Raw genomic sequence first — 6,007 nt, forward strand, 5'->3', positions numbered from 1 at the left:
AGGAGAAGGAGAGGAGGAAGACGTCTACAGAGACGGCAGGAAAAGGAGCAGTGTAGGAGAGTAGAGGTTCGGGTTGGTACTTTAAATGTTGGTACTATGACGGGTAAAGGGAGAGAGATAGCTGATATGATGGAGAGGAGAAAGGTAGATATGTTGTGTGTTCAGGAGACCAAGTGGAAAGGGAGTAAGGCCAGGAACATTGGAGGTGGATTTAAACTGTTTTATCATGGTGTGGATGGAAAGAGAAATGGTGTAGGGGTGATTCTGAAGGAAGAGTACAGTAAGAGTGTAGTGGAGGTGAAGAGAGTTTCTGATAGGGTGATGATCGTGAAGGTGGAGGTTGAAGGGATGATGATAAATGTCATCAGTGCCTATGCTCCACAAGTTGGCTGTGAGATGGAGGAGAAGGAAAGATTCTGGAGTGAATTAGATGAAGTGGTAGATGGTGTACCTAGGAAAGAACGATTGGCGATTGGGGCAGACTTTAATGGGCATGTAGGTGAAGGGAACAGAGGTGATGAGGAGGTGATGGGTAGGTATGGTTTTAAGGAGAGGAATGTGGAAGGGCAGATGGTGGTAGATTTTGCAAAAAGGATGGAAATGGCAGTGGTGAACACGTATTTTAAGAAGAAGGAGGATCATAGGGTGACGTATAAGAGTGGAGGAAGGTGCACACAGGTGGATTATGTTCTGTGTAGGAGATGCAACCTGAAGGAGATTGGAGACTGTAAGGTGTTGGCGGGGGACAGTGTAGCTAGACAGCATCGGATGGTGGTCTGTAGGATGGTTTTGGAGGCGAAGAAGAAGAGGAGGAAAGTTAGGTTTGAAAGAAGAATAAGATGGTGGAAACTGAAGGAGGAAGAGTGTAGTGTGAGGTTCAGGGAAGAGGTCAGACAGGGGCTTGGTGGTGGTGAAGAGGTGCCGGATGATTGGGCAACTACTGCAGGAGTGATGAGGAAGGCAGCTAGAAAAGTACTTGGTGTGACATCTGGAAATAGAAAGCAAGACAAGGAGACGTGGTGGTGGAATGAGGAAGTGCAGGAGAGCATTAAGGGAAAGAGGTTGGCAAAACAGAAGTGGGATCGACAGAGTGATGAGAAAAGTAGGCAGGAGTACAAGGAGATGCGGCAGCAGGTGAAGAGGGATGTGGCGAAAGCCAAGGAAAAGGCATATGAGGAGCTGTATAAGAGGTTGGACACTAAGGAAGGAGAAAAGGATTTATACCGATTGGCCAGGCAGAGGGACCGAGCTGGGAAGGATGTACTGCAAGTTAGAGCAATAAAGGATGGAGAGGGAAATGTGTTGACTAGTGAGGAGAGTGTGTTGAGAAGATGGAGGGAGTATTTTGAGCAGCTGATGAATGAGGAAAATCAGAGAGAGAGAAGATTGGAGGATGTGGAGTTGGTGAAGCAGGATGTAGATAGGATTAGTAAGGAGGAAGTGAGAGCAGCGATTAAGAGGATGAAGAATGGAAAGTCGGTTGGACCAGATGACATACCGGTAGAAGCGTGGAGATGTTTAGGAGAGATGGCAGTGGAGTTTTTAACCAGATTGTTTAACAGAATTCTGGAAGGGGAGAGGATGCCTGAGGAATGGAGAAGGAGTGTGCTGGTACCGATCTTTAAGCATAAGGGAGATGTGCAGACCTGCAGTAACTACAGGGGAATTAAGTTGATCAGTCACACCATGAAGTTATGGGAAAGAGTAGTGGAAGCCAGGCTGAGAGAAGAGGTGACCATCTGTGAGCAACAGTATGGTTTCATGCCAAGGAAGAGCACCACAGATGCCTTATTTGCTTTGAGGATGTTGATGGAGAAGTATAGAGAAGGACAGAAGGAGCTGCATTGTGTATTTGTGGATTTAGAGAAAGCGTACGACAGGGTACAGAGAGAGGAGTTGTGGTATTGTATGAGGAAGTCAGGTGTGCCAGAGAAGTATGTGAGGGTGGTGCAGGACATGTATGAGGACAGTGTGACGGCAGTGAAGTGTGCAGTAGGTACGACAGACTGGTTCAGGGTGAAGGTTGGACTGCATCAAGGATCGGCCCTGAGCCCTTTCCTGTTTGCAGTGGTGATGGACAGGTTGACGGACGAGGTCAGACAGGAGTCTCCCTGGACTATGATGTTTGCAGATGATATTGTGATTTGTGGTGAGAGTAGAGAGCAGGTTGAGAAGAGCCTGGAGAGGTGGAGATATGCGCTTGAGAGAAGGGGAATGAAAGTCAGTAGGAGTAAGACAGAGTACATGTGTGTGAATGAGCGGGAGGGCAGTGGAGTGATGCGGTTGCAGGGAGAAGAGGTGGAGAAGGTGGAGGAGTTCAGGTACCTGGGGTCAACAGTGCAAAGTAATGGAGAGTGTGTTAGAGAAGTAAAGAAAAGAGTGCAGGCAGGGGGGAGTGGGTGGAGAAGAGTGACAGGAGTGATTTGTGATAGTAGGGTATCTGCAAGAATGAAAGGGAAAGTTTATAGGACTGTGGTGAGACCTGCGATGTTGTATAGATTAGAGACAGTGGCATTGAGTAAAAGACAGGAGGTGGAGCTGGAGGTAGCAGAGCTGAAAATGTTAAGGTTTTCGTTGGGAGTGACGAGGATGGACAAGATTAGAAATGAGTTTATTAGAGGGACAGCACATGTAGGATGTTTTGGTGACAAGGTGAGGGAGGTGAGATTGAGATGGTTTGGACATGTGCAGAGAAGGGACATGAATTATATTGGTAGAAAAATGCTGAAGATGGAGCCACCAGGTAGGAGGAAAAGAGGAAGGCCAAGGAGGAGGTTCATGGATGTGGTGAGGGAAGACATGCAGGTAGTTGGTGTGAAAGAGGCAGATGTAGAGGACAGGGTGGTATGGAGACGGATGATCCGCTGTGGCGACCCCTAATGGGAGCAGCCGAAAGAAGAAGAAGAAGAAGATAGTGTTGAAGTATGGAAAAGAAGCTATGCTGATTCATTAGGCTTATTGACTGCTTGCACAAGACAGATCTAATAGCTCAGTGGGTTAAGCATAGGTTTACTGGTCAGCAGGTCCCCACAAGGTTGTTGGTTCAAGCCCCAGCTTTGGCATGGTAGGATTTTTTATTTTTTTTATATAATAGTTTGTCTACTTTGTGATATTAAACTGTAAATCAATTTGTTACTTAGAGAGACCTGTTTAAAAGATTGCTTCATTTATTTGTCCTTTTTTAAACTTGTTTGGCCTACTTTTAATATAAGTTACATAGTGTTGAAGTATAGAAAAGAAGCTATGCTGGTTCATTAGGCTTATTGACTGCTTGCACAAGACAGATCTAATAGCTCAGTGGGTTAAGCATAGGTTTACTGGTCAGCAGGTCCCCTCAAGGTTATGGGTTCAAGCCACCAGCTGTGGCATGGTATTATTATTATTATTTTTTAATATAATAGTTTGTCTACTTTGTGATATTAAACTAATAGCTCAGTGGGTTAAGCATAGGTTTACTGGTCAGCAGGTCCCCACAAGGTTGTGGGTTCAAGCCCCAGCTTTGGCATGGTAGGATTTTTTATTTTTTTAATATAATAGTTTGTCTACTTTGTGATATTAAACTGTAAATCAATTTGTTAATTAAAGAGACCTGTTTAAAAGATTGCTTCCTGTTTAAAAGATTGCTTCTTTTATTTGTCTTTTTTTTTTTTTTACTTGTTTGGCCCACTTTTAATATGTTACATAGTGTTGAAGTATGGAAAATAAGCTATGCTGGTTCATTAGGCTTATTGACTGCTTGCACAGGACAGATCTAATAGCTCAGTGGGTTAAGCATAGGTTTACTGGTCAGCAGGTCCCCACAAGGTTTTGGGTTCAAGCCCCAGCTTTGGCATGGTAGGATTTTTTATTTTTTATTAATATAATAGTTTGTCTACTTTGTGCTATTAAACTGCAAATCAATTTGTTAATTAAAGAGACCTGTTTAAAAGATTGCTTCTTTTATTTGTATTTTTTTATTTTTTTCTTGTTTGGCCCACTTTTAATATGAGTTACATAGTGTTGAAGTATGGAAAAGAAGCTATGCTGGTTCATTAGGCTTATTGACAGCTTGCACAAGACAGATCTAATAGCTCAGTGGGTTAAGCATAGGTTTACTGGTCAGCAGGTCCCCACAAGGTTGTTGGTTCAAGCCCCAGCTTTGGCATGGTAGGATTTTTTATTTTTTTTATATAATAGTTTGTCTACTTTGTGATATTAAACTGTAAATCAATTTGTTAATTAGAGAGACCTGTTTAAAAGATTGCTTCATTTATTTGTCCTTTTTTAAACTTGTTTGGCCTACTTTTAATATAAGTTACATAGTGTTGAAGTATGGAAAAGAAGCTATGCTGGTTCATTAGGCTTATTGACTGCTTGCACAAGACAGATCTAATAGCTCAGTGGGTTAAGCATAGGTTTACTGGTCAGCAGGTCCCCTCAAGGTTATGGGTTCAAGCCACCAGCTGTGGCATGGTATTATTATTATTATTTTTTTTTTATATAATAGTTTGTCTACTTTGTGATATTAAACTAATAGCTCAGTGGGTTAAGCATAGGTTTACTGGTCAGCAGGTCCCCACAAGGTTGTTGGTTCAAGCCCCAGCTTTGGCATGGTAGGATTTTTTATTTTTTTTATATAATAGTTTGTCTACTTTGTGATATTAAACTGTAAATCAATTTGTTAATTAGAGAGACCTGTTTAAAAGATTGCTTCATTTATTTGTCCTTTTTTAAACTTGTTTGGCCTACTTTTAATATAAGTTACATAGTGTTGAAGTATGGAAAAGAAGCTATGCTGGTTCATTAGGCTTATTGACTGCTTGCACAAGACGGATCTAATAGCTCAGTGGGTTAAGCATAGGTTTACTGGTCAGCAAGTCCCCACAAGGTTGTTGGTTCAAGCCCCAGCTTTGGCATGGTAGGATTTTTTATTTTTTTAATATAATAGTTTGTCTACTTTGTGATATTAAGCTGTAAATCGATTTGTTAATTAGAGAGACCTGTTTAAAAGATTGCATCATTTATTTGTCCTTTTTTAAACTTGTTTGGCCTACTTTTAATATAAGTTACATAGTGTTGAAGTATGGAAAAGAAGCTATGCTGGTTCATTAGGCTTATTGACTGCTTGCACAAGACAGATCTAATAGCTCACTGGGTTAAGCATAGGTTTACTGGTCAGCAGGTCCCCACAAGGTTATGGGTTCAAGCCACCAGCTGTGGCATTGTATTATTATTATTTTTTTTTTTTTATATAATAGTTTGTCTACTTTGTGATATTAAACTAATAGCTCAGTGGGTTAAGCATAGGTTTACTGGTCAGCAGGTCCCCACAAGGTTGTGGGTTCAAGCCCCAGCTTTGGCATGGTAGGATTTTTTATTTTTTTAATATAATAGTTTGTCTACTTTGTGATATTAAACTGTAAATAAATTTGTTAATTAAAGAGACCTGTTTAAAAGATTGCTTCCTGTTTAAAAGATTGCTTCTTTTATTTGTCTTTTTTTTTTTTTTACTTGTTTGGCCCACTTTTAATATGTTACATAGTGTTGAAGTATGGAAAAGAAGCTATGCTGGTTCATTAGGCGTATTGACTACTTGCACAAGAGAGATCAGATAGCTCAGTGGGTAAAGCATAGGTTTACTGGTCAGCAGGTCCCCACAAGGTTATGGGTTCAAGCCCCAGCTGTGGCATGGTATTATTATTATTTTTTTAATATAATAGTTTGTCTACTTTGTGATATTAAACTGTAAATTAATTTGTTAATTAGAAAGACCTGTTTAAAAGATTGCTTCATTTATTTGTCCTTTTTTAAACTTGTTTGGCCTATTTTTAATATAAGTTACATAGTATTGAAGTATGGAAAATAAGCTATGCTGGTTCATTAGGCTTATTGACTGCTTGCACAAGACAGATCTAATAGCTCAGTGGGTTAAGCATAGGTTTACTGGTCAGCAGGTCCCCACAAGGTTGTGGGTTCAAGCCCCAGCTTTGGCATGGTAGGATTTTTTATTTTTTATTAATATAATAGT

Source organism: Silurus aristotelis (assembly GCF_946808225.1).
Source record: "Silurus aristotelis genome assembly, chromosome: 7".
In the NCBI taxonomy this organism is placed as follows: Eukaryota; Metazoa; Chordata; class Actinopteri; order Siluriformes; family Siluridae; genus Silurus; species Silurus aristotelis.